This window comes from Mesoplodon mirus, assembly GCF_964341445.2.
Source record: "Mesoplodon mirus genome assembly, contig: SUPER_3_unloc_4, whole genome shotgun sequence".
Classification (NCBI taxonomy): Eukaryota; Metazoa; Chordata; class Mammalia; order Artiodactyla; family Ziphiidae; genus Mesoplodon; species Mesoplodon mirus.
In genome coordinates, this window is record NW_028295514.1 from 187,151 (window position 1) to 209,099 (window position 21,949).

Sequence of the window (21,949 nt, forward strand, 5' to 3'; positions counted from 1 at the left end):
ATCAGCAAATGCCCCAAGGAGAAAAGCTGCAGCAAATGTCAAGCTTGCGTCTGTGTTTCCCTTCTCTCCACAACTTGGCCCACATGTCTTGGTGTCTCTCCAACATTCAGATGCCAGAGAACACATGTGTTCTTACTTTATCCAGGTTTTCTAAAATTTCTTTAGACTTCACCTGATCTTATGTTATTATTGAACTATCATCTCAATTACCACTAGGAAGAAAATTTACAATTTTGAGAGAAAAGGGAACCCTGGTACACTGTTGGTAGGGATGTAAACTGGTGCAGCCACTGTGGAAAACAGTATGGAGGGTTCTCCAAAACCTAAAAAGAGAACTACTATATGACCTCGCAACTCCACTCTTAGGTATAAATCTGAATAAACCAGAAACACGTGATCTCAATAGCATGTACTGGGAAAGATACATGCAACCCAATGTTCGCAGCATCCTTGTGTACAATTACCAAGATATGGAAGCAACCTAAGTGTCATCAAGAGATGAATAGATAAAGATGTGGTACATATAACCAATGGCATACTACTCAGCCTTACAAAAGAACAAAATTTTGCCATTTGCAGCAACATAGATGGCCTTCGAGGGCATTGTGGTAAGTGAAATAAGTCAAACAGAAACAAATACTGTAGGATATCACCTATATATGGAATCTCAAAAATACAACTATCTAGCAAATATAACAAAACAGAAGGAGAGTTACAGATATAGAGAACAAAGTAATGGTTTTCAGCATTGAGGGGGAGGAGGGGGCAATACAGGGGTCGGGAAGTGAGAGATGTAAACTACTAGGTCCACAATAGGCTCAAGGATGTATTGTACAACACAGGGAATATAGCCAATATTTTGTAATAACTGTAAATGTAAAGTAACCTTTAAAAAGTATATAAACATGTTTTTAAAAGAAATCATACTGAAAATTGGAAACAATTTAAATATCCATCAACAGGAAAAAGCACATATGAATTATTGTATTTCCGTACATGGGAATCCTACATAGCGAGGAAAGTACGTGAACTAGACAGATCTTTACGTGTCCGCATGGATGAACCTAGCAAAGATAACACTAAATAAAGCAAGTAAGAAGACAAAATATAGAATACTATATGCGGTTTATGAATACTTAAAAATGTAGCATAAATAGAAAGACGTCCATGTCAGTGATGGAGACCAAGTTCAGAAGAGTGGTTACCCAGGGTCAGCTGGGGAGTGGCTGTGTTTGGGAAAGTGGTCACACCAGACTCTTCAACAGGAATGGAAATGTTTCAGTTCACACGCTGGCTGGAAGACAGAGGAGTGTCTGCGATGTTATAATGTGAGCATCTAGGGGATCTGATGCGCGGGAGATGGTAGAGGGTGGAGGCATCCAGAAGGTGGTGGTAGAAGAGGAACGTTGTACACAGAACGCCTAAGGCCTGACCAGAGGACAACCACTGTTCTAGAAACAGGACACAAATCCAACTTCTACGGCCAGCCCTAAAAGACAAACTGAGGCATATTTAAAATTTTAAGACTTTATGTGAGCAAAATTAGATTCAATTCAGGCACCACCAAAGTGGAAGCGGTGAGGAGCACTCCAGCCACAGGAGCTGCAGAGATGCTTATTTTAAAAGAGCAGAAGCAAAGCAAGGAAATGACTGATTTGCTATAGCTTTAAAGCCTAGTTGGTGGTTTGTGACTGGCTGTCCTCAGCGGTGTCCGTCACCCTGAGACATTGACAGGCTTAGATTTTCCTTGCTTTACATAGGCGGCCACATCACTAGAGCCACCACAGTCTAACGGCCCCCTGCAGGGTTAATTTACTAACACCAATTGTCTGAGTCATTCCTCTTACTCAGTCACTTCACTTCCTACGCCTCAGTTTCTCTTCTGTAAAATGGACATTCAGTAGTAAATTCTCTGTGGAGGTGTCAGTGCAAAACAAAGTGATTATTAGTAACCATGATCATGTCCTGAATACACTGAACACGTCACTGTTTGCCAACCACCGTGTCAAGTCAGCAGAGACAACAGAAATTAAGAGCTCTCCGCAAAAATTCACACACCCGTGCACCAGGTAACGGACCACAGGTAGACGTTCACTCAGCCTTTCATGTGTCCCTCACGGAGTGCACGCTCTCTCCTAGGCGGGGTGATCACAGACACTTAGCGGCAGTTTAATGACTTTTTAAATGCGTTGATACAACCATGTCTCACTTTTGTTTGGATCAGTCAGCAAACACTTTTTGTAAACCCCATACTCTCCACACCTCCTACCTTTCGCGCCACCCTAGTCTCGAATCTCCTGCCCCTACTCCTCAGGCTGGGTCCCCATGGGAGGCGGGGCTGCGTGCTGACACACTGAGGAGCGGGCGGAGGTCTTCGATCCCCGCCCACACAGCGCTGCCCACAGGTTTGAACCGCAGCGCGGAGAGCGAAGAGGTCTGAGCCAACATGAGCACGGCATCGAGGGGCCTGCCTAGCTGGGGCCAGTGGCCCTGTGTCTTCTGCCTGCAATGCGGGTCCTGCGCATGCTGCACCTGAGGGGCCGTGAGGCGAGCAGGGGCCACCAGGCAGGTGTGGACATCGTGTCCGCAGCCAGGGTCCCCGAGGCCATGCTGCGGCAATGATCACTTGCTGAATCTGAGCCGCGACAGTGCGGGAATATATAAGGGAAGTGCTGGAGAAAAACAGCAAGCAGGGAAGGGAGATGGAGATGGTTAGATGCTAGGAGGAGGCTGCTAGCTGAAACTAAGTGATCCCTGAGGACTTTCTGGGGAAGATAAAATTTAAGAGGGAGCAAGGAGCATATCTGGGAAGTGAATAGTACAGGTAGAGGGAACAGTCCGATGGAAAGTCAATGAGGCTAGAGTAGGCTGGAGTACCCAAGGAGCAGAAAGGATGGCAGTGTGTGGAAAACAGAGCAAGCAAAGTGGAGAGGAGAAGGAAACAGTCAGACACGAAACAGAGGTCCACATTTCTAGGGCTCTGGAGGCACTTTGAGGACTTTGATTCTTCTGTGAAGAAGCCATTGAAGAGATTTCAGTGACATGATCTGACTTATGTTTTAACAGGATCTCTCTGGATGCCATGTTGATTAGAGAGTGTAGGAGAGTAAGGACAAGCCCCAGAAGACCAAGAGTTGATTCAAAGAAGTGATTACTCAAACATGGTCCCCCTCCTCAGTGAGGACGCAGAGCAGGAATCGGCAAATCATGGCCACAAATCAAATCAGGCTCTCAGCCTGGATCTGTGGGACTGTGAGCTAATAATGGTTCTCACGTTTAGAAAGCTTGTTGAAGAAGAAAGAGGAGAAGCTACAGAAGCTGTATATGGCCCACAAAGCCTAAGATATTTAAAATCCAGAAAATGCTTTCCAACACCTGATGTAAAGCATGTGGCTCGTAGGAGGTGCTCAACAAAATTTGGAAGAGGAATACAAGTGTCAATTAGTTCCTGAAAACACTGTAAAGTGATAGGTCTCAAGAAACATTTATCCCTTCACCCTTAACCTTCACAAATGATGCCATTTCCATCGAGCTATTGAAAAATATATTCTGGCTTTCAAAACAATAAACCAGGGGCCATTTTATCACATAAGTAAGGTCATAAACAACTGTCGAGTAAAGTTGAAATAGCAACAAATCAAATAATAACAAAAAACAGATTTATAGATTTTTAAGCCTTACAAAGCATTTTCATGTTCATTCTCTAATTTAATCCTCAAATCTACTCCATGAGGTAGTTATTATTTTCCCTTTAGAAATGACCACATATTCCAATCCTCAGTGATTGCCCACGAAAAGTTGAAATCTTGAGTGTCACATCTATTAATGCCAAGGTTGGGTTTTTTTCCCATGGGAACATTGGATGCTAAAATCCACAGGGATTTTCAGCTCAAGATGGCAGACAAGGAAACATATTCACTTTCTGTTCCTCCTGAAACCATATTTAAACAATACTGTAGAAATACCAAACTTAATCAACCAATCAAAGCCAAGACATTTTGGAAGTCATCCACCACAGAAAGATTTCAACACATTTCGAGAAGGCAAACAATGAAATGGAGGAGTCATGAATAAAATAATGAAGAAAAGACTAACCCTAAGTAAGGTCTGCACAAAGCCAGTCAGCTTTGGCTGAGCTCTGGTTATAGTAAAGGGCAGAGGAAAGAAGAGGGGCTGAAAACAAGGAGACAAAAGTTATTTTAGGAAAAAAAGATCATTTAATGAGCTCCAGGGAACACTCAGCCTGCTGCATTACTAACTCATGAATTACAATGGATTGTTGGTAAGCAAGATGAGAAAACAGGGAAGAAACCAAACAAACAAAAATCAAGACATTGTTTCTTACTGAACTCTCCTCAAATGAGATCGAGGAATTAGGGTTCAATGCCACAGCTGTAAATCATTTCTGCTCTTGGAGAGGTTAGAAAGGGCTTATAATATTTACCCTTTTCTTTCAGACATAATTTAGGTGTGAGCAAAAGCTTTTTGTGTCCTCCAACCCCAAAGTTTATTGGGGATGGAAGTCCAAATTTGCTGTGACATACCATAAAAAGAATCTCACAAGCAGAGGGTCCAACTAATTCTGGAATATATGAATTATGCCCAGTGTTATTTTCCATACACTTTGAACAAAACTATAGAAATACATTTTGACTGATCTATACGATTCTGGGTTCTGAAACTTCTACATGTCACCTGTGTGATACATAACACACAATGTCAGCCCCAGGAGAGAGAAAACACTCCAATGAAGCAAGCCAAAGACACAAGTTTTAAACAAGGTCAAGTGATGTGTAGACCATCAGCTTCCAGCTCCTGAATAACAACACATGTTGCCCTCGTCCTAGACACCCAAGAGTACGTCTCCTCTCTTGGGCATAAGAATCTCTCGAGTTACATATGTGTAATAAAGAGTGGACCCAGCTGGCCTACTCACAATGACCAAATTGTGTTGATCGTACTTTAAACCAATACATCGCTCCACGCTGAAGTTGCAATAAAGGATATATTGGCTTTCTAGACATGAATGAGACGCCTTGCTGGATATACTCCAGGAAGGCCAGAGAAACTGGCTTCTAATCCATACGGAACAATTCACTGGTGAATTTCTTTCAGGATAGCCCATGATTTATCTAGACTATAATCTTTACATATCTGGATCCTTCCAACTAGACAAAGGGAAAATCCGGCCTTCAAGCCTCAGTTAGACATGTGGAATGGCAGCACCAATGGTAGCACCAGCTGACAACTGGTGGTCCCTGACCTGTATCTTCTGAGATTAGAACACAGTGCGGTGGATGACCAATTCATGTGTTGAACAGAAGAAGACCTCCCACAGGGCAGTGTAGCTGTTCGTTACAGGTATGGCACTTAGGGCTAAGTACCATAAGGACTACAAGAAAAAATGAAAAACAAGGAACACATGAAGCATATATGATAAGTCCAGAACACGAGCTCTGGAATCACACAGGCTTGCTTCGAATCCCGGCTAAGCCACTACCATCTGTATACCCTGAAGAACAGTGCAAGGTTTAAATGTTGTCTGACCAAATTTCAAAAGAGAAGTGAAGAAAGAACCTACCTGCCAGGAAGGGACATCGTGGGGTGCAGCATGCAGTCAGATCAGGGCTCTGCATCTCCTGCTCAGAAACCTTCGCCACCTGGCTCACGGTGATGCTGGCAGCTGAGCAGCCCTGGAGAAGGCGATCCTGTCTCCAGGACTCGAAGAGAAGCTGGGGAGGTCCCCGGAGGAGGTGGCCCACACCCTGGCAAGCTCTGGGTGCCTCCTGCCCTCAGCTCTGAGCAGCCTCTGGCCTCTGGGCCACGTAGTGGGGAAGGGCTGGCCGATACATACGCGCAGCTGAGGGGCCTGCAGAGCCGGTGCCCAGGCAGGGTGTGCTCTGAACTAGAAGGCTTCCACAGTCCCCAACAGTCTCTGCATGGTGGCCCATCCCGTGCCAAACACCTGCCACCCACAGCGAGAAGACCCAGCCACTAGAAAGTCCACAAGGGGCCCCGCCTTTTGACTTTGGGCTGGGGTTTCTCCACCAGCTGGGCTCGCATGTGCCCCCTGACTCACCCCCTGCCCCGCCCGCCCTTTCTCTGTGACACGTACAATGGACATGTCACAGAGGCAGGCGGAGCCGTCAGATATAAAAGGAGTGAGAAGCTCTCCCACTGTCACTCTCTGCTCTCAGATCAGGCACGCAGCAGCTCTGATATGGAACCCATGGACACCACACCTCCTTCCCACGCCATCATCTACCATTCTGCTCCTGTTTTCCCCAGCACCCCATTTATGCCTTTGCCGGGCATCGGTGCTTCAGCAGGCAGCACGTCTGACCCCGAACCTATGGACACCACGCCTCCTTCCCACGCCGTCATCTTCCGTTCTGCTCCTGTTTTCTCCAGCACCCCATTTACGGCTTTGGCGGGCATCGGTGCTTCAGCAGGCAGCACCTCAGACCCCGAACCTATGGACACCACACCTCCTTCCCACGCCGTCATCTTCCATTCTGCTCCTGCTTTCTCCAGCACCCGTTCACGGCTTTGGCGGTCACGGCATTGACGGGCATCGGTGCTTCGGCAGGCAGCACGTCTCACACCAAAGCTACGGACACCTCACCTCCTTTACAGGCTGACAAGACCCAACAGATAGACCAACACTTCAAAGTTATGACAGAAAGTTGAGTAAGGTATACATTTGCAATTTCATTTATTATTATTAAAAAGCACAACTGTAGTGCTTAGACTATAACAAGTACTATTCTAAGTTCTTACCAAATATTAACCCACATATTCCTCATAATGGCAGCCCTATAGGCAGGTAATGTTCTTTTTTTTTGTGGTACGCAGGCCTCTCACTGTCGTGGCCTCTCCCGCTACCGATCACAGGCTCTGGACGCGCGGGCTCAGCGGCCATGGCTCACGGGCCCAACCGCTCCACGGCATGTGGGATCCTCCCGGACCGGGGCATGAACCCGTGCCCCCTGCATCAGCAGGCGGACTCCCAACCACTGCACCACTATGGAAGCCCGGCAGGTCATATTCGTAATATTCACTTTTGGGGGGAAACTGAGGCCCAGAGACGTTGAATAGCTTGCCTAATGCCACACAGTAAGTAGGTGGCAAAAACCCAGGAGTAAAACCAGACCGTCTAGACTTTCATCACTTTGCTGTGTCACCTTATTATAAGTTGTGGTTAGGGAAGGGACTAAATTGGCAAGACTCTGAACTCAAAGGAGAAGGGAGAAATGAGACAATGAGTGATCCTAGAAACTAGAGAAGATTTAGGCTCAGAAATTTCTGATGATGAGACCCGGAAGATCAAGAACTTGGTTGGAATACTAACTTGGGGTAGTATCTGAATCCATTGAGAAATGGTTTTGTTTTGTGTAAAATTTAGAAAGGCCAGTTGGATGAAGATTAATGAAGAAAAAAGAAGGAAGGAAAAGGAAAAGGTGCCTTAAGTGAGACATAACCACTTCACTCTAAGTACTAGGGGTGTGGTCCTGTGGGAAAGGATGGAGCTCTCTCTACCAGGTTTGTCACCAGGATGAACAAGGAGAAACATGGCAAGCATTGTACTCGTTTTGATGATCCCTCAAAACCACGGCTTCAGTTTCCAAGAATGACCTACGGTAGCATAACTACTGTGTGTCAGACATGCCACTAAGTGTGTTTCCAGTCACACATTTTAATTGGAGAAAAGGATCAATAGTCTATCTACCTCAGATCACACAGAGGGTGGGGGAGCCCGTTTTTAAACCATCTGCCTCCAATTCCAGGTGCCAGGAGCCAGACTCAGCCTACAGGTCTCTTCTGCTCACCTGGAAGTGAAACCATGTGTCATGATTAGTGAAATCCTGTCTTCACTCATCAAGGTACCTTGAACACTTGCACGTCCTCCAAGTAGCATGTAGCATAAGCAAAACGATGTTTGCCCCGGTATTGTCCAGGAACTTGGAATCAGCTGTGCCTAGGTAGGCGGAGCTGGTTTAGAGTGGAGAGGACCACCGATCTTCCACCTGGGCAAGTGCCTTTTGGCCTTCTGCCATCAGAGGGCCAAAAACTCCAGCCTGAGAATGTGCTGAGCCCTGTAGCCTATTACACCAGCTCAGAACAACGAGGAGCACATCTTTGTCCAATCACCTTGCCTCAAGCTCCCCATGACCCATACTGCCCTGCTTCTTTATTCTTTATCCCACAGATACCCCAAGCCCCTTGCTTTCGGGAAGGAGGATTGGAGACCTATTTTCATGTCACTTCCTCGCATGGCTGCCCTGTGAATAAACCTCCTCTTTGCTGCAAACCTCAGCATCTCAGTGTTTTGGCTTGCTGCGCCTCAGACACAATGGTTGGGAGCAGTGGTAAAGGTCCCTTGCCTGTAAGGGAAGCTGGTAGGGCCTAGTAGTCACTTTGTGGATGTTTTCTCCTCCCGGGGGGCAGACGTCCTGCTCTTCCGGAAAGGGAGAAATGCAGGAGCTGGACGCTTGCCCTCAGCATCACCGTCACCTAGGAGCTTCTTAGCAGGACAGAATCCAGGCCCCACCCAGAACTACTGAATACCAGCCTGCATTTAACAAGATCCCCAAGGGAGGCACACCCATGTGAAATTTGGAGAGGCACCAAGCTGTCATCCTCTTCTCCGCAGCTAATGAAAACCAAGCAAAGATTCATCCCAAGCCTACTCTGCCTCAGTCAATTGGATATCATATGAGCTCATTTAATCCTCCCCAGAACCTGCAAATGAGACTGCACATGCCACGGAGCAACTAAGACCGTGCACCACAACTACCGAGCCTGCACTCTAGAGCCCGTGATCCAAAACTACTGAAGCCCACACACCTACACTCCATGCTCAGCAACAACGAGAAGCCACCCCAATGAGAAGCCTGCGCACTGCAACAAAGAGTATCCCCCGCTCACTGCAACTAGAGAAAGCCCGCACACAGCAATGAAGAGCCTATGTAGCCAAAAATAAATAAATAAATAAACCTGTTAAAAAATAAAGCGTGTTTTAGTAACTTACTAAAAGGCACACAATCAGTCAATCTGAGCAAGAATTCAATCCCAAATCTGTCACACCGAAGTTTAAGCTAGTGCTTGAGATTAATAAAAACAGCACTAAATTAAAAGTTCAGAGATATTTTTTATTTCATACTCTTTCACTAACACTCTTTGGAGATAAATCATTTCATTTATATGGGCCTTAGTTTTTACAACTATAACAGTTGGAAGCTTGACTAGATGATCTGTATGTAGTTTTCCAATTCTAAAATGTTCCACTAATTTGGATTCCTACAATAATTGCTCTTGCAATACATGCATGCTGCCACCAAGTAGCAGTAGAGACTACTAGTTCCTTTTTTATCCCTAGTGGGGAGTGCATTTTGACATCAGACTTATCCGTCAATAGTACAACCTGTTAGTGTAACTATAAAATAACAGAATAATCTGGTATTCTCTCCTGCAAAGCAGAAGCTTTACATTGTGTCTGTGAGTCGTATCAGAATCACCTGTATGTTTTGACACACAGAGGAAATCCAGAACCCACTGAATGAGAATCTTCAGAGACAGGACTTGGGCTTCTGGATTCTGGGGCTCCCATCATTTGTATATTTTATTTCATTTTATTTTTTGCCTATGTACAATATTGGTCACATCCTTTTGAATCTTTAAAAGTTTCTTTTTGTTTTAAATTTTAGAATATTCCATAATCTTCAACTACATTTCATAAGGTGTTATCTGTTATGTTTATTCGATCTTGTGCTTCTCCTGGTTAAGACTTCATTATTTTTTTTTTTCGGGGCCCTGCCTCATGTCTTGGAGGATCTTATTTCCCTGACCTGGGATTGGACCCCAGGGCCCCAGCAGTGAAAGCGCCAAGTTCTAACCACTGGAAAACCAGGGAATTCCCAAGGCTTCGTTTAAAATGACTTCTTTTCCCACTCTAATTCATTCCTGGGATGGAGTTCATGTTTGAACATTAAAGCAACCTGGCATTACCAAAATAAAGCTACTTTGATTCTGATATATGATTGTTTTACATACCATGGGTACAGTTTGTGCTTCTGTTTACACATTTTGCATGCATTTTCAAAAGAGAAACTGGCCTGTGATTCTATTCTTGTAATATTCTTTATAGATTTTGTTTTGTTTTGTTTTTAAGATTCTATCTTTTTTATTTATTTATTTGTGGCTGCATTGGGTCTTCATTGTTGCACGCGAGCTTTCTGTAGTTGTGGTGAGCGGGGGGCTATTCTTTGTTGTGGTGAGTAGGCTTCTCCTTGCGGTGGCCTGTCTTGTTGTGGAGCACGGGTTCTAGGCATGCAGGCTTCAGTAGTTGCGGCACACGGGCTCAGCAGTTGTGGCTCGCAGGCTCCAGAGCGCAGGCTCAGCTGCTGTGGCACGTGGGCGTAGCTGCTCCACGGCATGTGGGATCTTCCCCCACAAGGGCTCGAACCCGTGTCCCCTGCATTGGGAGGTGGATTCTTAACCACTGCACCATCAGGGAAGCCCTTCTTTTTACTTTTGATCTGAAGCTTATGTTGGCCTTATAAATACTTTGAGCAATATATAGTTTTCTGTTTCCTGGAAGATTTTTATGTAAGATTACCAATACTTCTTCCCTAAATATTCGGAGGAAGTTACGTGGAAACCCATTTATCCCTGGAAATCATTTTCTGTAAAGGTACTTAAATATACAAACAACTTTTTGAGTAGATACAGGTGTTTAAGGTATTTTTTCTTTGTTGGGTTAGTCTTGTTAGGTTGCATTTGTTAAGAATGTGTAATTTTGGATGAATTTTCAAATTTATAACTATAAAATTATCATAATTTTAACAGCTTTATTGGGTTGTAATTTACATACCATATTTTCAACTCTTTTATGTATACAATTCAGTGGTTCTTAGTGTAACCACTAAAAGACTTGTGGAACCATCACCACAGTCCAATTGTAGATTTTTGTCCCCTCACAAAAAACCCATTACACATTAACAAGGTTTTTCATTCTCCTCAACCCTCTCAGCCCTAGGCAACCACTAATCGACTTCCTGTCTCTACAGATTGGCTATTCTGGGCACTTCATATAAATGGCACCATACAATATGTGATCTTTTGTGATTGGCTGCTTTAACTTTACATAATGCTTTCATGGTTCATTCATGTTGTAACATGGATCAATATTTCATTCCTTTTTAGAGCTGAATGCTATTCTATTGTACGGCTATTCCACATTTTGTTTCTTCATTTATCAGATTGACATTTGAATTATTTCCACCTTTTGTTTTTAGAAATAGGTTTCCCTGAACATTCATGTACAAGCTTTTGTGCAGACATAAGTTTTCATTTCTCTTAGGTATATATTTAGTAATGGAACTGCTGGGTCATAGGGTAACTCGATGTTTAACACTTGCAGGAACTCTCAAGCTCTTTTGTAAAATGGCCGCGCCATTTTACATTCCCACCAGCAATGTATGTGGCTTTTAATCTCTTTTCTTACAGCCTAGCATGTCGTCTATGCTGGGAAACGTTTCACATGTAGTTGAGCAGGATGAGCATTTTACTGTTCGGTTGAGTATTCTCTAGACATTTAGTAGGTCTTGTTAATTCATAGTCTTGTCCAAGTCTTCTATATCGTTGTTGATCTTCTGCCTAATTGTTCTATCCATTATTGACCGTGGAGTACTGAAGCCTCTACCTAATATTGTGCAATTATCTATTTCTTCCTTCAATTCTTCATGGGTGTTGGTATTTTCTTCTTCATGTACTTTGGTTTTATCTTATTCAGGGCAAATATGTTAAAAATTTTGGTATCTTCCCCTTTTTATCATAAAATGTCCCTTTTCATATCTAGTAACTCTTTTGTTTGTTTTAAAGTCTATATTTTCTGGTATTAGTATAGCCACTTCAGCATGCTTATGGTTGCTATTTGCATGCACCTCTTATGTTTCACTGAACTTTGTGAGAAGGCAGGGCCTGGGAGCTGCGGCCTCACACTCGGGCTCCAGAGGAAGATGTGTGTGACACACCTCAAACTGACCCAAAACACGGAGCAAAACCAGCCATCTAGAGGTCTAAAAGAGAGCCACTGCAGCTACTAGCCCATAGGTCCAAGGAAAATAAATTCTTGTTTATGTAACTGAGTTTTGGGGCGATTTCTTCCAAAGCATTATCACAGCAAGAGCTGACTAACACCACATCCTCCAAATCATTGTTATGTAAATGGCTGCCACCAGGCCTACATGTAAGGTAATTGTGTACTCAAAATGTGAGAATTCTTGAACTCTTGGTGCCTCTCCAACACAATGTACATGGCTAAATTTCCGCCAATAAGTTCACTAATATACCACAAAGATCTCCCTAAACTTTTATTAAATGCAATGCAAAGTTCTTTCTTTTCATTTTCTGCTTTGGCATAGTTAAAATGCTTTTTATCCATGTAAATCGGCTCTTGCTCTTTGGCTTCTGTGGTTAGAGTCTTTTGAACTCTTTGGCTTTTCAGCTCCTAGGCTGTAACGTTTGAATCAGCAAATGCCCCAAGGAGAAAAGCTGCAGCAAATGTCAAGCTTGCGTCTGTGTTTCCCTTCTCTCCACAACTTGGCCCACATGTCTTGGTGTCTCTCCAACATTCAGATGCCAGAGAACACATGTGTTCTTACTTTATCCAGGTTTTCTAAAATTTCTTTAGACTTCACCTGATCTTATGTTATTATTGAACTATCATCTCAATTACCACTAGGAAGAAAATTTACAATTTTGAGAGAAAAGGGAACCCTGGTACACTGTTGGTAGGGATGTAAACTGGTGCAGCCACTGTGGAAAACAGTATGGAGGGTTCTCGAAAACCTAAAAAGAGAACTACTATATGACCTCGCATCTCCACTCTTAGGTATAAATCTGAAAAAACCAAAAACACGTGTTCTCAATAACATGTACTGGAAAAGATACATGCACCCCAATGTTCGAAGCATCCTTGTGTACAATTACCAAGATATGGAAGCAACCTAAGTGTCATCAAGAGATGAACAGATAAAGAAGATGTGGTACATATAACCAATGGCATACTACTCAGCCTTACAAAAGAACAAAATTTTGCCATTTGCAGCAACATAGATGGCCTTGGAGGGCATTGTGGTAAGTGAAATAAGTCAAACAGAAACAAATACTGTAGGATATCACCTATATATGGAATCTCAAAAATACAACTATCTAGCAAATATAACAAAACAGAAGGAGAGTTACAGATATAGAGAACAAACTCATGGTTGCCAGCGCAGAGGGGGAGGAGGGGGCAATACAGGGGACGGGAAGTGAGAGATGTAAACTACTAGGTCCACAATAGGCTCAAGGATGTATTGTACAACACAGGGAATATAGGCAATATTTTGTAATAACTGTAAATGTAAAGTAACCTTTAAAAAGTATATAAACATGTTTTTAAAAGAAATCATACTGAAAATTGGAAACAATTTAAATATCCATCAACAGGAAAGAGCACATATGAATTATTGTATTTCCGTACATGGGAATCCTACATAGCGAGGAAAGTACGTGAACCAGACAGATCTTTACGTGTCAGCATGCATGAACCTAGCAAAGATAACACTAAATAAAGCAAGTAAGAAGACAAAATATAGAATACTATATGCGGTTTATGAATACTTAAAAATGTAGCATAAATAGAAAGACGTCCATGTCAGTGATGGAGACCAAGTTCAGAAGAGTGGTTACCCAGGGTCAGCTGGGGAGTGGCTGTGTTTGGGAAAGTGGTCACACCAGACTCTTCAACAGGAATGGAAATGTTTCAGTTCACACGCTGGCTGGAAGACAGAGGAGTGTCTGCGATGTTATAATGTGAGCATCTAGGGGATCTGATGCGCGGGAGCTGGTAGAGGGTGGAGGCATCCAGAAGGTGGTGGTAGAAGAGGAACGTTGTACACAGAACGCCTAAGGCCTGACCAGAGGACAACCACTGTTCTAGAAACTGGACACAAATCCAACTTCTACGGCCAGCCCTAAAAGACAAACTGAGGCATATTTAAAATTTTAAGACTTTATGTGAGCAAAATTAGATTCAATTCAGGCACCACCAAAGTGGAAGCGGTGAGGAGCACTCCAGCCACAGGAGCTGCAGAGATGCTTATTTTAAAAGAGCAGAAGCAAAGCAAGGAAATGACTGATTTGCTATAGCTTTAAAGCCTAGTTGGTGGTTTGTGACTGGCTGTCCTCAGCGGTGTCCGTCACCCTGAGCCTTTGACGGGCTTAGATTTTCCTTGCTTTACATAGGCGGCCGCATCACTAGAGCCACCACAGTCTAACGGCCCTCTGCAGGGTTAATTTACTAACACCAATTGTCTGAGTCATTCCTCTTACTCAGTCACTTCACTTCCTACGCCTCAGTTTCTCTTCTGTAAAGTGGACATTCAGTAGTAAATTCTCTGTGGAGGTGTCAGTGCAAAACAAAGTGATTATTAGTAACCATGATCATGTCCTGAATACACTGAACACGTCACTGTTTGCCAACCACCGTGTCAAGTCAGCAGAGACAACAGAAATTAAGAGCTCTCCGCAAAAATTCACACACCCGTGCACCAGGTAACGGACCACAGGTAGACGTTCACTCAGCCTTTCATGTGTCCCTCACGGAGTGCATGCTCTCTCCTAGGCGGGGTGATCACAGACACTTAGCGGCAGTTTAATGACTTTTTAAATGCGTTGATACAACCATGTCTCACTTTTGTTTGGATCAGTCAGCAAACACTTTTTGTAAACCCCATACTCTCCACACCTCCTACCTTTCGCGCCACCCTAGTCTCGAATCTCCTGCCCCTGCTCCTCAGGCTGGGTCCCCATGGGAGGCGGGGCTGCGTGCTGACACACTGAGGAGCGGGCGGAGGTCTTCGATCCCCGCCCACACAGCGCTGCCCAGAGGTTTGAACCGCAGCGCGGAGAGCGAAGAGGTCTGAGCCAACATGAGCACGGCATCGAGGGGCCTGCCTAGCTGGGGCCAGTGGCCCTGTGTCTTCTGCCTGCAATGCGGGTCCTGCGCATGCTGCACCTGAGGGGCCGTGAGGCGAGCAGGGGCCACCAGGCAGGTGTGGACATCGTGTCCGCAGCCAGGGTTCCCGAGCCCATGCTGCGGCAATGATCACTTGCTGAATCTGAGCCGCGACAGTGCGGGAATATATAAGGGAAGTCCTGGAGAAAAACAGCAAGCAGGGAAGGGAGATGGAGATGGTTAGATGCTAGGAGGAGGCTGCTAGCTGAAACTAAGTGATCCCTGAGGACTTTCTGGGGAAGATAAAATTTAAGAGGGAGCAAGGAGCATATCTGGGAAGTGAATAGTACAGGTAGAGGGAACAGTCCGATGGAAAGTCAATGAGGCTAGAGTAGGCTGGAGTACCCAAGGAGCAGAAAGGATGGCAGTGTGTGGAAAACAGAGCAAGCAAAGTGGAGAGGAGAAGGAAACAGTCAGACACGAAACAGAGGTCCACATTTCTAGGGCTCTGGAGGCACTTTGAGGACTTTGATTCTTCTGTGAAGAAGCCATTGAAGAGATTTCAGTGACATGATCTGACTTATGTTTTAACAGGATCTCTCTGGATGCCATGTTGATTAGAGAGTGTAGGAGAGTAAGGACAAGCCCCAGAAGACCAAGAGTTGATTCAAAGACGTGATTACTCAAACATGGTCCCCCTCCTCAGTGAGGACGCAGAGCAGGAATCGGCAAATCATGGCCACAAATCAAATCAGGCTCTCAGCCTGGATCTGTGGGACTGTGAGCTAATAATGGTTCTCACGTTTAGAAAGCTTGTTGAAGAAGAAAGAGGAGAAGCTACAGAAGCTGTGTATGGCCCACAAAGCCTAAGATATTTAAAATCCAGAAAATGCTTTCCAACACCTGATGTAAAGCATGTGGCTCGTAGGAGGTGCTCAACAAAATTTGGAAGAGGAATACAAGTGTCAATTAGTTCCTGAAAACACTGTAAAGTGATAGGTGTCAAGAAACATTTATCCCTTCACCCTTAACCTTCAAAAATGATGCCATTTCCATCGAGCTATTGAAACATATATTCTGGCTTTCAAAACAATAAACCAGGGGCCATTTTATCACATAAGTAAGGTCATAAGCAACTGTCGAGTAAAGTTGAAATAGCAACAAATCAAATAAAAACAAAAAACACTTTTATAGATTTTTAAGCCTTACAAAGCATTTTCATGTTCATTCTCTAATTTAATCCTAAAATCTACTCCATGAGGTAGTTATTATTTTCCCTTTAGAAATGACCACATATTCCAATCCTCAGTGATTGCCCACGAAAAGCTGAAATCTTGAGTGTCACATCAATTAATGCCAAGGTTGGGTTTTTTTCCCATGGGAACATTGGATGCTAAAATCCACAGGGATTTTCAGCTCAAGATGGCAGACAAGGAAACATATTCACTTTCTGTTCCTCCTGAAACCATATTTAAACAATACTGTAGAAATACCAAACTTAATCAACCAATCAAAGCCAAGACATTTTGGAAGTCATCCACCACAGAAAGATTTCAACACGTTTCGAGAAGGCAAACAATGAAATGGAGGAGCCATGAATAAAATAATGAAGAAAAGACTAACCCTAAGTAAGGTCTGCACAAAGCCAGTCAGCTTTTGCTGAGCTCTGGTTGTAGTAAAGGGCAGAGGAAAGAAGAGGGGCTGAAAACAAGGAGACAAAAGTTATTTTAGGAAAAAAAGATCATTTAATGAGCTCCAGGGAACACTCAGCCTGCTGCCATACTAACTCATGAATTACAATGGATTGTTGGTAAGCAAGATGAGAAAACAGGGAAGAAACCAAACAAACAAAAATCAAGACATTGTTTCTTACTGAACTCTCCTCAAATGAGATCGAGGAATTAGGGTTCAATGCCACAGCTGTAAATCATTTCTGCTCTTGGAGAGGTTAGAAAGGGCTTATAATATTTACCCTTTTCTTTCAGACATAATTTAGGTGTGAGCAAAAGCTTTTTGTGTCCTCCAACCCCAAAGTTTATTGGGGATGGAAGTCCAAATTTGCTGTGACATACCATAAAAAGAATCTCATGAGCAGAGGGTCCAACTAATTCTGGAATATATGAATTATGCCCAGTGTTATTTTCCATACACTTTGAACAAAACTATAGAAATACATTTTGACTGATCTATACGATTCTGGGTTCTGAAACTTCTACATGTCACCTGTGTGATACATAACACACAATGTCAGCCCCAGGAGAGAGAAAACACTCCAATGAAGCAAGCCAAAGACACAAGTTTTAAACAAGGTCAAGTGATGTGTAGACCATCAGCTTCCAGCTCCTGAATAACAACACATGTTGCCCTCGTCCTAGACACCCAAGAGTACGTCTCCTCTCTTGGGCATAAGAATCTCTTGAGTTACATATGTGTAATAAAGAGTGGACCCAGCTGGCCTACTCACAATGACCAAATTGTGTTGATCGTACTTTAAACCAATACATCGCTCCACGCTGAAGTTGCAATAAAGGATATATTGGCTTTCTAGACATGAATGAGACGCCTTGCTGGATATACTCCAGGAAGGCCAGAGAAACTGGCTTCTAATCCATACGGAACAATTCACTGGTGAATTTCTTTCAGGATAGCCCATGATTTATCTAGACTATAATCTTTACATATCTGGATCCTTCCAACTAGACAAAGGGAAAATCCGGCCTTCAAGCCTCAGTTAGACATGTGGAATGGCAGCACCAATGGTAGCACCAGCTGACAACCGGTGGTCCCTGACCTCTATCTTCTGAGATTAGAACACAGTGCAGTGGATGACCAATTCATGTGTTGAACAGAAGAAGACCTCCCACAGGGCAGTGTAGCTGTTTGTTACAGGTATGGCACTTAGGGCTAAGTACCATAAGGACTACAAGAAAAAATGAAAAACAAGGAACACATGAAGCATATATGATAAGGGGGCACCACAGTCCTGAACACGAGCTCTGGAATCACACAGGCTTGCTTCGAATCCCAGCTAAGCCACTACCATCTGTATACCCTGAAGAACAGTGCAAGGTTTAAATGTTGTCTGACCAAATTTCAAAAGAGAAGTGAAGAAAGAACCTACCTGCCAGGAAGGGACATCGTGGGGTGCAGCATGCAGTCGGATCAGGGCTCTGCATCTCCTGCTCAGAAACCTTCGCCACCTGGCTCACGGTGATGCTGGCAGCTGAGCAGCCCTGGAGAAGGCGATCCTGTCTCCAGGCCTCGCAGAGAAGCTGGGGAGGTCCCCGGAGGAGGTGGCCCACACCCTGGCAAGCTCTGGGTGCCTCCTGCCCTCAGCTCTGAGCATCCTCTACCTCTGGGCCCCGTAGTGGGGAAGGGCTGGCCGATACATACGCGCAGCTGAGGGGCCTGCAGAGCCGGTGCCCAGGCAGGGTGAGCTCTGAAGGAGAAGGCTTCCACAGTCCCCAACAGTCTCTGCATGGTGGCCCATCCCGTGCCAAACACCTGCCACCCACAGCGAGAAGACCCAGCCACTAGAAAGTCCACAAGGGGCCCCGCCTTTTGACTTTGGGCTGGGGTTTCTCCACCAGCTGGGCTCGCATGTGCCCCCTGACTCACCCCCTGCCCCGCCCGCCCTTTCTCTGTGACACGTACAATGGACATGTCACAGAGGCAGGCGGAGCCGTCAGATATAAAAGGAGTGAGAAGCTCTCCCACTGTCACTCTCTGCTCTCAGATCAGGCACGCAGCAGCTCTGATATGGAACCCATGGACACCACACCTCCTTCCCACGCCATCATCTACCATTCTGCTCCTGTTTTCCCCAGCACCCCATTTACGCCTTTGCCGGGCATCGGTGCTTCAGCAGGCAGCACGTCTGACCCCGAACCTATGGACACCACTCCTCCTTCCCAAGCCATCATCTTCCGTTCTGCTCCTGTTTTCTCCAGCACCCCATTTACGGCTTTGGCGGGCATCGGTGCTTCAGCAGGCAGCACCTCAGACCCCGAACCTATGGACACCACACCTCCTTCCCACGCCGTCATCTTCCATTCTGCTCCTGCTTTGTCCAGCACCCGTTCACGGCTTTGGCGGTCACGGCGTTGACGGGCATCGGTGCTTCGGCAGGCAGCACGTCTCACAGCAAAGCTACGGACGCCTCACCTCCTTTACAGGCTGACAAGACCCAACAGATAGACCAACACTTCAAAGTTATGACAGAAAGTTGAGTAAGGTATACATTTGCAATTTCATTTATTATTATTAAAAAGCACAACTGTAGTGCTTAGACTATAACAAGTACTATTCTAAGTTCTTACCAAATATTAACCCACATATTCCTCATAATGGCAACCCTATAGGCAGGTAATGTTCTTTTTTTTTTGTGGTACGCAGGCCTCTCACTGTCGTGGCCTCTCCCGCTACCGATCACAGGCTCTGGACGTGCGGGCTCAGCGGCCATGGCTCACGGGCCCAACCGCTCCACGGCATGTGGGATCCTCCCGGACCGGGGCATGAACCCGTGCCCCCTGCATCAGCAGGCGGACTCCCAACCACTGCACCACTATGGAAGCCCGGCAGGTCATATTCGTAATATTCACTTTTGGGGGGAAACTGAGGCCCAGAGACGTTGAATAGCTTGCCTAATGCCACACAGTAAGTAGGTGGCAAAAACCCAGGAGTAAAACCAGACCGTCTAGACTTTCATCACTTTGCTGTGTCACCTTATTATAAGTTGTGGTTAGGGAAGGACTAAATTGGCAAGACTCTGAACTCAAAGGAGAAGGGAGAAATGAGACAATGAGTGATTCTAGAAACTTGAGAAGATTTAGGCTTAGAAATTTCTGATGATGAGACCCGGAAGATCAAGAACTTGGTTGGAATACTAACTTGGGGTAGTATCTGAATCCATTGAGAAATGGTTTTGTTTTGTGTAAAATTTAGAAAGGCCAGTTGGATGAAGATTAATGAAGAAAAAAGAAGGAAGGAAAAGGAAAAGGTGCCTTAAGTGAGACATAACCACTTCACTCTAAGTACTAGGGGTGTGGTCCTGTGGGAAAGGATGGAGCTCTCTCTACCAGGTTTGTCACCAGGATGAACAAGGAGAAACATGGCAAGCATTGTACTCGTTTTGATGATCCCTCAAAACCACGGCTTCAGTTTCCAAGAATGACCTACGGTAGCATAACTACTGTGTGTCAGACATGCCACTAAGTGTGTTTCCAGTCACACATTTTAATTGGAGAAAAGGATCAATAGTCTATCTACCTCAGATCACACAGAGGGTGGGGGAGCCCGTGTTTAAACCATCTGCCTCCAATGCCAGGTGCCAGGAGCCAGACTCAGCCTACAGGTCTCTTCTGCTCACCTGGAAGTGAAACCATGTGTCATGATTAGTGAAATCCTGTCTTCACTCATCAAGGTACCTTGAACACTTGCACGTCCTCCAAGTAGCATGTAGCATAAGCAAAAAGATGTTTGCCCCGGTATTGTCCAGGAACTTGGAATCAGCTGTGCCTAGGTAGGCGGAGCTGGTTTAGAGTGGAGAGGACCACCGATCTTCCACCTGGGCAAGTGCCTTTTGGCCTTCTGCCATCAGAGGGCCAAACACTCCAGCCTGAGAATGTGCTGAGCCCTGTAGCCTATTACACCAGCTCAGAACAACGAGGAGCACATCTTTGTCCAATCACCTTGCCTCAAGCTCCCCATGACCCATACTGCCCTGCTTCTTTATTCTTTATCCCACAGATACCCCAAGTCCCTTGCTTTCGGGAAGGAGGATTGGAGACCTATTTTCACGTCACTTCCTCGCATGGCTGCCCTGTGAATAAACCTCCTCTTTGCTGCAAACCTCAGCATCTCAGTGTTTTGGCTTGCTGCGCCTCAGACACAATGGTTGGGAGCAGTGGTAAAGGTCCCTTGCCTGTAAGGGAAGCTGGTAGGGCCTAGTAGTCACATTGTGGATGTTTTCTCCTCCCGGGGGGCAGACGTCCTGCTCTTCCGGAAAGGGAGAAATGCAGGAGCTGGACCCTTGCCCTCAGCATCACCGTCACCTAGGAGCTTCTTGGCAGGACAGAATCCAGGCCCCACCCAGAACTACTGAATACCAGCCTGCATTTAACAAGATCCCCAAGGGAGGCACACCCATGTGAAATTTGGAGAGGCACCAAGCTGTCATCCTCTTCTCCGCAGCTAATGAAAACCAAGCAAAGATTCATCCCAAGCCTACTCTGCCTCAGTCAATTGGATATCATATGAGCTCATTTAATCCTCCCCAGAACCTGCAAATGAGACTGCACATGCCACGGAGCAACTAAGACCGTGTGCCACAACTACCAAGCCTGCGCTCTAGAGCCCGTGATCCAAAACTACTGAAGCCCACACACCTACACTCCATGCTCAGCAACAACGAGAAGCCACCCCAATGAGAAGCCTGCGCACTGCAACAAAGAGTAGCCCCCGCTCACTGCAACTAGAGAAAGCCCGCACACAGCAATGAAGAGCCTATGCAGCCAAAAATAAATAAATAAATAAACCTGTTACAAAATAAACCATGTTTTAGTAACTTACTAAAAGGCACACAATCAGTCAATCTGAGCAAGAATTCAATCCCAAATCTGTCACACTGAAGTTTAAGCTAGTACTTGAGATTAATAAAAACAGCACTAAATTAAAAGTTCAGAGATATTTTTTATTTCATACTCTTTCACTAACACTCCTTGGAGATAAATCATTTCATTTATATGGGCCTTAGTTTTTACAACTATAACAGTTGGAAGCTTGACTAGATGATCTGTATGTAGTTTTCCAATTCTAAAATGTTCCACTAATTTGGATTCCTACAATAATTGCTCTTGCAATACATGCATGCTGCCACCAAGTAGCAGTAGAGACTACTAGTTCCTTTTTTATCCCTAGTGGGGAGTGCATTTTGACATCAGACTT